Source organism: Suricata suricatta, chromosome 1 (genome assembly GCF_006229205.1).
Source record: "Suricata suricatta isolate VVHF042 chromosome 1, meerkat_22Aug2017_6uvM2_HiC, whole genome shotgun sequence".
NCBI lineage: Eukaryota > Metazoa > Chordata > Mammalia > Carnivora > Herpestidae > Suricata > Suricata suricatta.
The window spans coordinates 65647839-65660699 of NC_043700.1; positions in this window are offsets into that span (position 1 = coordinate 65647839).

Below are 12861 nucleotides of genomic sequence, written 5' to 3' on the forward strand. Positions count from 1 at the left end.
ATAGCCAAAACATGGAAAAAGCCTAAATGTCCATCACCTGATGAGTGGATCAAGAAGATGTGGTATATATATACACAATGGAGTATTACATGGCAATGAGAAAGAATGAAACATGGCCATTTGTAGCAAGGTGGATGGAACTTGAGGGTGTCATGCTAAGCGAAATAAGCCAGGCAGAGAAGAACAGAAACCATATGTTTGCACTCATAGGTATAACAGGAAATTTTCAGAATGATCTAGCTTCAAGAAAAGCAAGCAGTTAGTAGTGCTTAAGAAGAAATGATTCAGTATCTAATGGATAGTTGATACCTGTCACAACACAGCATTTTATATACTGTTAAGTGAAACTGCAATACAATCTAAGTTTATTTTGGGAAAAAAATAAAAAAATAAAAAATATTTATTTATTTATTTTGAGACAAAGAGAGGGTGGGGCAGAGAGAAAGGAGAGAATCCCAAGGAGGCTCTGCTCTGTCAGCATGGAGCACTATATGGGGCTCGAACCCATGCAACTGTAAAATCATGACCTGAGCCAAAATCAAGAGCAGATGCTTAACTGACTGAGCCACCCAGGCATCCCATACCCATTATATATTCTTGTCACTTTTGTCATAGTTTAATTGACCATATATCTGTGGATTTACTTCCAGGGTCTTTATTTTGGTTCATTGATCTGTGTAGCTACTAGTGTGTGCATTTTTAAAAAAAGTCTTTTAATTGTAGTTTTGGTATAATCTCAGGAAGGATTCAAATTAGATCTTTTTTAAAAAAGTGTTTTTAATGTTTATATATACTTAAGAGAGACAGAGAGAGAGAGAGAGAAAGAGAAAGATAGAGAGAGAGAAAAATAGGCACAAGCAGGGGAGGGGCACAGAAAGGAGACAGATTCTGAAGCAGGGTCCACGGGATGGCACAGAACCCAATGTGGGGCTTGAACTCATGAGCCATGAGATCATGACCTGGGCCGAAGTTGGACACTTACCCAATTGAGGCACCCAGGTTCCCCAGGAAGGGCTCAAATTAAATATGCATGTTCAGTCCACTGTCTTTTCCAGTCATCTACCTCTTTGGCTGTTATTCTCTAATATGTTCTAAATTGGAATCAACAAGAATACTCAAGGCTAATAAAGATTCATCATGACTCCAGATTGTGAAAATCCCGGAGACTTATTCATGTATGATGGAGAATGTAGATGGTTACCACAAGCCCAACAATAACCTTGGAACAAGAAGTTATAATTTATGGCTCTTGTCACACTCGGAGCTCATGAGGAAGTTCATAATTCTGAATTGAACTTTGAACTTGAAATGAGTTGTTAATTTTGGTAATTTTGGAACTAACTGCAGGGTAGCTATTATTGAATGTTTGAATCTTCCTTTAATTCATATATTAAAACCCTAACTCCCAATGCTATGGTAGGTGGAGAAGTGCAGCTTTTGGGAAGTAATTAAGGTTAGATTAGGACATAAGTGTTAGATTCTCATGATGGGATTAGTGGCCTTTTAAGAAGGAAAACGAGAAACTATTCACTCTCTTTTTATGCACATACTGAGGACACAGTGTCTGTAAACTAAGAAGAGAACTCTCAGCTGAGACCAAATCTGCTGGCTTCTTGATATTGGACTTTCCAACCTCCAGTATTGTGAGAAAGAAATTTCTGTTCTTTTTTTTTTTTAAGTAATGTTTATTTTTGAGGGTGAGCGAGACAGAGCATGAGCAGGGGAGGGTCAGAGAGAGAGGAAGAGACAGAATTCAAAGCAGGCTCTAGGCTCTGAGTTACCAGCAGAGAGCTCAATTCCAGGCTCCAACTCATGAACCACCAGATCATGACCTGAGTGGAAGTCACATGCTTAACCGACTGAGCCACCCAGGCACTCCTAAATATCTGTTCTTTAATCTACTCACTCTATGCATTTCATTATGGCAGCTGAGCAGGCTAAGAAAGAGGCCAGCCCTGCTGTGAGGACATTAATGATGAAATATGTTGTTATAGCCTTTCTTTGTGTTCCTAACTTTTTGGCTGAACTTGCCATGCTGGACCTCAAGGGATAAGCACTTAACCATGAGAAGCATCTGGATATTAATTATAAGTAAAACAAACATGTGCTCTGAAAGCCATGTAAGCTTGAGAGAGAAGTAGGGAAATGAAAACATTTTTGTCTTCTTGTAGCTTGTATTTTACTGGAGTCATGGGGCTACTTTTTTCTTTATTAAGGTATAATTGATAAATAGCATTGTAAGATATTTAAAATGTTGAAGATGATGATTTGATACATATATAGTGAAAGGAACCATTGCATTGAGTTAATTAGCACATCATCATCTCAAATAGTTACCTGTTTCTTTCCTTTTCTTTCTTCCTCTTCCCTTCTTTCCTTCCTTACTGTCTTCCTTCTTTCTGTGAGAACATTTAAGTTCTACTCTGTTAGCTAAGTTCAATTATACACTACAGTGTTCTCAGCTATAATCATCATATTATACATTAGAACCCCAGACCTCATTCATCTTATATCTGAAAGTTTGTACCCTTTGACCTACGTTTGCTTATTTCTCACACCCCCAATCCCTGGAATCTACTTTTCTACTTTATTTTTCTATGAGTTCTATTTTTTGGTGGGGGATCCCAATATAAATAATACTATGAGGTATTTGGGGTTTTTAATTTTTTTTTGATCTGGCTTACTACACATAGGAAAATACCCTCGAAGTTTATTTATACATGAGACCCATTGACAGGGTTGTTTTCATTCCTTAACTATTGTAAATAATGCTCTATGAATATAAGACTGTTGATATCTTTGTGAGATAATGATTTAATGATTTAGTTTCATTTGGGGATATACCCCAAAATGGACAAAAACAATCCTAAAATTTATATGGAACTACAAAAGATCCTAAACAGCCAAAAAAAATCTTGAGAAAGAACAAAGCAGAAGACATCATACTTCATGATTTCAAACCATATTAGAAAGCTATATTAACTAAAACAGTATGGCCCTGGTTTAAAAACAGACAAATCTAGATCAATGGAACAAAATAGAGAGGCCAGCTATAACTCACACATATATGTTCAATTAATTTTTGACAAGGGAGCCAAGAAACTACAATAGGGTAAAGATAGTCTATTCAATAAATGGTGTTGGGAAAACTAGACAGCTACATGCAAAAGAATGAAACTGGACCACTACCTTAAACCATGATAAAAAAAAAAATCAGCTCAAAATGGATTAAACACTCAAATGTGAGACCTGAAACTAAAACTCCAAAAAAAAGTAGGGGGTAAGCTCCCTGACACTGGTTCTATAATTTTTTGTTTTTTTGGATTTTACAACAAAGGCAAAGGCAACAAAAACAAAAATAAACAAGTGGACTATATTAAGCTAAAAAGCTTCGATACCAAGGAAACATCAATAAAATTAAAGGCAACCGATGAAATGGGGGAAAACATTTACAAACCACATATCTGATGAGGGGTTAACATCCAAAATATACAAAGAACCCCCACAACTCAACAGCAACAAAACAAAACAACCTAAGTAATGTAACTGAAAAATGGGCAAAAAAAACCTAAATAGACATTTTTTTCAAATAAGGCATACAAATAACCAATAGCTATACTCAGCATCGTCAATCATTGTGGAAATGCATATTAAAACCAAAATAATATATCATTTCACACCTGTTAGGATGACTACCATCAAAATGATAAGATGTAACAAATGCTGGGAAGGATGTGAAGAAAAAGGAATCCGTGTAAATTACTGGAAATGTAAACTGGTGAAGCCACTATGGAAAACAGTATGGAGGCTTGTCATTAAATTAAAAATAGAACTACTATATAATCCAGCACTTCCTATTCTGGGTGTATACACAAAGGAAAGGGAAGAAATTATTTTAATGAGAAGCTGATGGAATTCAAGTAAAATATTTATCCCTGGCAAATACTGCACCTGAGATAAATGCTCTGAGAAAGGTGTGTCACTATCATATCTCTAGTCATAAAATTGTATTAAAGAGCTGTGTCATTTGAAAGAACAGCTTGGGGATGCCTGAGTGGCTCAGTTGGCTGAGTGTCTGACTTCAACTCAGGTCTTGATCTCATGGTTTGTTGGTTTGAGCCCCACGTTGGGCTCTGTGCAGACCGCTAGCTCAGAGCATGGAGTATGCTTCAGATTCTGTGTCTCTTTTTTCTCTGCTCCTCCCCTGTTCACACTCTGTCTCTCAAAAATAAATAAATGTAAAAAAAAAAAAAGAAAGAAAGAATAGCTTGAACAAAATGAATGGTTGAAACCAGACCAAAATGAGTCATGGAATGAGTAGCAGATAACAAAGTGAGTCCATGTGGTGTAAACCATTGTGATAAGCAGTTTAGACCTGCAAGAAAACCTGGAAGGGAAAGCAGCATAAATGAGACAGGAAGAAACTAGGGCAGGATTATTTTTTTCCAGAATAACAAATGTGAACATGTTTTTAAAAGGAAGAAAAATTCTCATAAAGAAAGGAGGTGGAAGGTAAGATAAATGGACATAATTAAGACCGAAAATTCTCAGAAGAGACAGGAAGGGAGGAGATCCAAAGTACAGGGGAAGGGATTAGCTTTGAGTAGAAGTAGGAATCAAGTGGAAAGAGTTACATGGTTCAGGATAAACTTGATGTGGAGGGAATTTGAGGAAATTCATACCAGACAGTATTTTCTTTTGGAATCTTGGATGTCTGTTAGGAGTGAGAAAACTGACACTTAAATAACATTAAAATAAAATCATAACAACTGATGTGGTAGGGGAAGATGATATGAACAAAATTAAATAATATTTTGTAGAACAGTACTGATGGACCAGTCAAAAGTCTGATTTTTGCAGACCTGGCAAATCCTTTGTGGGGCTAACCTGCACATTTCCGCAATCATTTTTGGTGGGTCTACAGCTGAGCTTCCATTTAAAAGTGGCCTGGGTGGATCAGTCAGTTAAGCATCCAACTTTGGCTCAGGTCATGATCTCATGGTTTGTGGGTTCGAGCCCCATGTTGGGGTCTGTATTGACAGCTCAGAGCCTGAGGCCTGCTTTGGATTCTGTGTCTCTGTCTCTCTCTGCCCGTCCCCGACTCATGCTCTGTTTCTATCTCAATAATAAACAAACATAAAAAACTTTTTTAAAAAGGTGTTTTTGAGAAGAAGTTTTTATAATAAATAATTCAGAGATTAGCTGGTTTTATGAGAGTGATAGGTTATATTAGTGATTTAAGGTGTGACTTTGAATATGCTAAGTAGATTTGTGATGCTCCATTATTGAAACTGTAAATGGAAGTAATGATAGGATTAAATGCTATTTTATTATACTATCATCTTTATTGTTGCTAGCATCTAGTAAAGAATAAGTTAGCATGGGACATAAAGCTAATTTTTCAATGGAAGAAATAGGAAAGACATATTGTCAAAAGGTCACATGGCATGGAAAACATTGTCGGGACAGACTGTACTTTCCAAAGATGATCTCCGTGGTATCTCCCATCCTGCATGATTTTCTGGCAATATGTCTTTATACTCCTTCCATGGAGAGATTAGATTTATGTCTGGGGCACGTGGGTAGCTCAGTTGGTTAAGTGTCCGACTTCGGCTCAGGTCATGATCTCAGTTCCCGGGTTCGAGCCCTGTGTAGGGCTCTGTGTTGACAGCTCAAAGCCTGGAGCCTGCTTCAGATTCTGTGTCTCCCTCTCTCTCTGATCCTCCCCTGCTCACGCTGTCTCTATCTCTCTCTCTCAAAAATAAATAAAACATTTTAAATATTAAAAAAAAAAGATATATGTCCCATGAACTTGAAACAGAGAAGACTTCTGAGGCTGTTTTGCCTAAAACGTTTGATGAAAGTGTTGTTAGATGACTTCCAAGGCCAGATTGGAAAAGGAAATTCAGCTTCCATCTTGCTCACTGAAACACTAGCTTTGGAGTCCTGAACTTAATGTGAGTAATTCCACTGCCTTTAGGTCACAATGCTGTAGGGAAGTCCAAACTATCCCCTCTGAAGAGATCACGTGGAAAAGCTACAAAAAGAGAGATGGCTGGCCAGCCACCAGCTGCTCCTTGACCTACAATGTGACCGGAGCTTCATGAGAGACTCTGAAACACATCCGCCCAGAAAAGCTGCTTATGGATTCCTTACAAATAAGAATTATGAGAAATACTAGCATTGTGATTGTTTTATTCCACTAAGTTTGGGGAGATTTGTTTCACAGCACAAGGAACTGAAATGATGATTTTTTTTTTTCAGGCTTTCTCAAATTTATTTTTTAGAATATTTTCTCCGTGAATGGGAAGGCTTCATTTATTGTCACACTGCATTGATTAAGAATGGTATATATAAAGGTGCCTCCGTGGCTCAGTCGGTTGAGTGTCAGACTTCGGCTCAGGCCATGATCTCACACTTGTCGAGTTTGAGCCCTGTGTCAGGCTCTGCACTGAGAGCTAGGAGACTGGAGCCTTCTTTGGATTCTGTGTCTCCCTCTCTCTCTGCCCCTCCCTTGCTCATGCTCTCTCTTTCTGTCTCTCTCTCAAAAAGAAATAAACATTAAAAATTTTAAAAAAGAATGATATATTTAGTTTCTAGAGTTTTTATTTTCCTCTTCATATTTATTGCTAGAAATTCACTTTTTAAAAAAATCTGTGACAGTTACAATTCTCACTTCTCTTTCTCTGCCTTATTTCCATCTCTTTTGGGAGACATGAATCTAAACTTCTTAAATGAGAGTAACAGCAAAAGTATGTTGCGTTGCTTTCTGGATCAGTACAGCTATGAGAATCAGCGATATCTTCCCTAAGCATAAGGTTTTTGAAGTTACCTTTATACTATGCATAATGTGTCATCATATTACTTTAGTATTTCTATCATTTGGAGATCATCATGGCATTCTGTTTATTCTTTTCTTCTTAAACCTTTCTTTTTAAAAAAAAAAGTTTATTTATTTTTGAGAGAGAGAGTATGACTAGGGGAAGCACAAAGAGAGGGAGACAGAAGATCTGAAGCAGGCTCTACGCTGACAGCAGAGAGTCCTATGTGGGGCTGGAACTCACTAACCATGAGATCATGACTTGAGATGAAGTCAGATGCTCAATCTACTCAGCTACCCAGATGTCCCTAAACCTCATTTTTAAAATCTAATTTCCATGCATGGTTGAATCTTTATATATTTTGTGATGTGGTTTCTCTGCATTTCAATATGATCAGTTCAGTGGGTTTTCAAATTTATGCCAACAGTTATTGTTTGCAGTCAGTCTTACATTATTTGGCCAAACTTGATGAATCACCTAACCTCTATGGTGATTTATTGGGCCAAGTTATTGATGATGAGCATGATGATGATGTTGATAATGATGTGCATTCTTCTTTTTCTCTTTTTTTCTTCTTTTCTGTTCTATTTAAGGGATTTCAATATACTTGTTTTTATATGTAGTTCAGTGCTAAAGGAGTTACCTACAATTAAAATATCTTTACCCTCCTTGTGTACTATAAAAATCATAGTCCTTTTTAAAAACATTTTTTAATGTTTATTTATTTTTGAGAGAGAGAGAGAGCGAGAGCGAGAGCGAGCGAGCCAGGGAGAGGCAGAGAGAGGGAGACACAGAATCCAGGCTCTTAGGCTGTCAGCACAGAGTCTGACAAGGAGTCCTAACTCACAAACTGTGAGATGATGACCTGAGCTAAACTGACCGAGCCACCCAGACACCCCTAAAAATCATAGTCTTAACTAGCCTTAAGAAATGTGTATTCTCAAGGAACAAAAGAAAATAACTGTTTTTTTAGTTTCCTGTTGCAAATCTCTCCTGCTTTTATATTAAAAGTGGTTCCAAGATAAGCTTGTGAAATAGTTTGTGTCTGCTGTCTGCATCCCCAGACTTGGCACACTTTCTCTTTCTTCCATCAGGGTGTCAGCGCCTCTCCCACCCTTTTCAGGCCTTAGGATCTCCATGTTTGCTTTTTATGGTTTTAACTATAGAAAATCTTACCCTTAAATTATTAATTCACACTGAATTCTAAATCACTAAGAATGACATATAACCCCTTCATAAATATTTTTAAGAGGTAAAACAGCTAAGGAAATGAAGATCTCATAGTAGAATTACCAGTGGATGGGGAAAGTTTTTGAAGGCAGCATTAACTCTTTTTAATGAACCTGAAATAACACTTATAGGTGATCAAGAATTAGTTTGTCTAAACTCACATCTAGTAATTTTCTGACTTTTTTTTATAGAAGACCATTTTAATTCAGATTTGGGTCTAAATTGGTTTGTTCATCTCAAGACAAAATGGGAAATGTATTTAATATCTTCAAACTGTGGCTTTTCAACCTGTAAGATTCTTTAAATGTAAGAAATACTCTTCATATAAACAGTGGTGTAAAATGTGGTTTAAGTCTTCAATGCTCCTCTGATGCCTTTCCTTTGTGAAGGCAAAAAGTCATCATTGGTATGTAGGATGTGGAGAAATGGATTTCTTATACTGCACATAAGTGAAGTCATTTTAATTGTAACCACCTTGCCCCTGGGAATACCCCTACAGAAGGTACGTCTTAAACAGTACTCCATTTATAGAGGGTTAAAAAAGAATGTGAATCACACACTGGAATCAGTTCTCAGCTCTTGAGAGTTCTATTCCTTCAGCATTGTTTAATCTGGTGCTGAATATATGTGAATAGCATGATTATAGTTTGGTTCAATATTGCTAGAGTCACAGTGGCTGTGATTCTACTTCTCTGATCTCTTGGAAGTCAGACATTACAGAGAGTGCCAAAAAAGAGAATTTTTGTCATCTTTAGTTCACTTTATCTATTAATTCAGTTAATATTAACAGTTTGTCCAGTACACTATTGGGGGTAGCCTTATTTATTTATTTTTTCATGTTTAGTTCCAGCCTGTGTGGTTAGGAAGTTGCTCCTAATCAGGTGTTTATTGAGAAAATGCACCTCCTTGTTTATTGTGTTAGGCATTTAGAGACTCCAAGTATTTTGACCCATCCTTGGTATATTATATGAACTTAAAACTAGTTGTTAAGTATCACTGCATGATCAAATACCTGGATTTGAATCCCCATTTCACTATTCCTAGTTGTATGACCTCTCTCTTTTGCAGTTTCTTCATCTGTGCAATGGTAGTGATAATACTAGATTCTACCCATTTGGGTGGATTAAACGTTACAACAAGGAAAACATTTAGGACCGTGCCAGTCTATGTTAATAGTAAACTCTGCCATTAACCACCCACCCCTTACCAACACATCCATACCAGCAGAATATAACTACAGCAGTCATTCTTAACCTAGGCTTTATATAGAAAAACTTGGAAGACTATTAAAAAAAAAAACCCCAGTGATGCCTGGGCTTTCACTGCTAGTATGTTTGATCTAATTGGCTTGAGGTTTGACCTAGTACAGGGATTTATAAGACCTTCCCAGTTAATCCTGAAGTGCAGCCAATGCTGAAGAAGTACTGGACTAGATGTATAAATAAAGGTTCATCTGTCACTAAATCTCATAGCTTTTCCTCAGACTATCTGAAAATCAGCAAGAAGATACAAAAATCACTCTACTTCGATTTACAACTTACTTTTATGATAGATAAAATCCAGATAGTATCTTTATAACCTTAGCATTGTTTAGGCCTGGGTTAATGTGTTTTTGGCCCCTGGTGTGTGGGGTTATTAAATGTGCTGTAGTCCTACCTTGGAGAGCTATGAGCATCTTGAGTAATAATGCATTTTACACATGTATATATTTTTAAAATGATGATTGCACATTTTCAAACATTCTTTTGTAGGAACTACTGCTTTGATTTGACACCAGGGAGTAGAATGGCTAACACTCTAAATAGGCATTTGTTTTGCGTAAGAATTCTTTAAGCATGATGTTGGCAACTGACAAGATGAAAAATGGTTCTGTGATTCTTTTCTAGTCTCAGGCTTATAGGACTACTTGAGTGTTTTGAAATGCCCTCTCACATCCTGTAATTGTACTAAATCAGAACCGAAAAGATCTCAATAATCTGAGCTTGATCCAAGGGTTAAAATACCAGACTCTTTTGTTTTCACAACACACTTAATACTCTGAAAATACAATTGACTAAGACATTAAATTTGATTAACAGGCAAATTTGAGATTCAAACTTATTATCATCCTGAGTTATAAATGATCTCTGCATGTAAAAAGAAACAATCTGTATCCCTTATGTGCCCCTAAACATCAAGCACATGAAATAAAACAACATAACCATGGATTTATGGAAGCATTTCTAATTCCAGACCACTTGGGTCCGTCATTAAAGTCTTGTGTGCTTTTAATGCCTTGTAAAGTTATTCTCAAGCAACGCTCTGACTAACTATGACTCATGCTCAGGGGACGTGGCCAGAGGAACTTCTCAGTATGAAGTGTTTCCTGTGGCAAAGAGAGACTTCTACTGTCCTTCAGCATATGCACTGAAAACAACACAGAAAAGTCAGATGGGAAACACATGTCAATACATTCAGAAAACATAACTCTTTCCTTAGATTCAACATAAGCTTTTTATCATGAAAGAATGCAAGGTCATTAAGTGACAATATAATCTCACTTGAAATGTATAAACAATAGTGTAAGAGCCCACAAAAACAGTTCAGCTGAAACATTTTCTAGTTGTTCTTAGTAAGAAAAGAGGTAGTCTTGAAATTAGATAGTTTTCAGATAACAGACTACATTCAAATATCAGATTTAGTTTTAGACACAGATTTAGGACTATAATATCTATTATGAATTTCTTCATTGAAGAAATATTTATAGAATAACTACCAAGTGTCAAACATGGTAGGAGTTGGGACTTAGTAGAGAATGAGATTAGCGAATTCTATGTCATCATGGAACTTACTAGAAGTATTAGGGAGTTACCAAGAGGAAATGATTATTCATACAGTCTTAATGCCAATGTGGATAGGTCCACCCAAATTTGGGAAGAATGCAAATACTCACACAGCACTTACTATGTATGAGACAGTGTCTTAAATGTTTACATAGAACAACCCATTTAATATTACAATCCTCTGTGAGGTGGATTCTGTTAATATCTCTATCATGTGAGGAAGATAGAACACACAGAGGCTGAGGGTCAACCCAGTAAACAAGTCTTAGAGCTCAGGTTCTCTTCATCCCAGATGGTCTGTTTCCTATTTTATATTATATGTTAGTGTTACAATTATTATCTATTAATTTCTTTAAGAGGAAGCATACTAAGTAAGTAACTTCAGTACAATAAGACTTTGGAGTTCATTATCTGGAGCAATAGTACAAGTTAAAGAGAAAAGAATAGTAAAAAAAACCAGTAAGAAGTTAACAAAGAAGTAAGAGGAATGTGCTATGTTTTAACATTTTATGTGCTGTGTCTTAATATTTAGAATAGTTTTAGAAACATTAGTTTTATTTTCTCAAACATACAAATCATTAAAACTCACCCTAGAAAATTCAGAAATATAGAAAAGTAAAAAAAAAGTCATCAATAATCAACCTCATTATCCCAGAAGAACATTTTATTTCCTTTTATTCTTTTTTGTGTATGCATGATTTACATACATAATTAAGATAATGGTGCAATGATTACAAATCAAACTTGTAGCCTACTTATTGCATCTAACACGAATGTATCTCATGGCATAAAAAGGTATTTCTAAAACTTATTTTCAAAAGCAGCCCCCAATCCCATCTTTTGAGAAGAAAATTCTCTTCTACATGCTTCCTTGATACCAGTGTTATCATGTTATCTAGAATGTATTTAACTTAGCCACCCTGATGGTTTGAGAGTTAATGTGTGTGTGTGTGTGTGTGTGTGTGTGTGTATGTTTTATCTTTAACATGTTCAGAAGAATTGTCTGGAAACTAACCTAGCTTATTTATTTATTTGTTTGTTTGTTTATAGTGAAGAAGAGAGGGAGTGAACATGAGCTGAAGAGGGGCAGAAAGAGAGAGAGAGAGAGACAGAGTACCAACTAGGTTCCATACTCAGTGGTCAGCCCTATGCGGGGCTTGATCTCACAACAGTGAGATCATGACCTGAGCTTAAATCAGGAGTCAGACACCAAACCAACAGAGTCACCCACATGCCCCATCCTAAGTTTTTTCTTAACTATATAAACTACTTGCATCAACAGAGTAGTCCAAATCTCTCTAAATAAGAGAACGCCTTCCTAATGAGGAAATCTTCTCAGTGGAAGGGAGTGCCTCTTCATCTTTTGTAATGTTCTGATGCTACTTTCCATTTCTGAACCCAGTGTCATCTCCTGAACAAGTGAGATAATGTGTCAAATCATAAGTACTTTTGATTCCTAGGGCACGCCACCATAAAGCCTCATGCTCTTGTGGCTCGCCAGCTTTTTACCATAGCATATTATTTATCTGGTATGATTCCAATGTATTGTTGGAGAAAATAAATAATGCTGCACTGTATATAATTATCTGGGAGACTGGGTCTTTGACAGGGGAATTACCCATTTAAAGATGGATGGCAAATGCTGCCAGTCACCAGAGAATGTCTGAAAGTATTGGCTTGTTTCTAAATGATTCTTTAAAGAAAACTTCAGTTGAACAAACGGTTATAGAGGTCATACAATTTAAATCCCAAATTCTACTAGCAAAGCAAGGCTCTTGTGTATTAGTGGGCACTTTTATTTCTTAGCTCAGGGACAAGTAAAGTAAAAAGATGGTGAGAGAAAAAAGTGTCATTGTTCCAAATCCCACCACTACCACCATTATCACCACCACTGACAAAAGTAAAATCCCCAAATCCAATTATAATAGAAGAGCCGATGAAATTGAAAGGAGAGAGCAAGGCAGGAGAAAAGGAAGTGAAATGCAAGA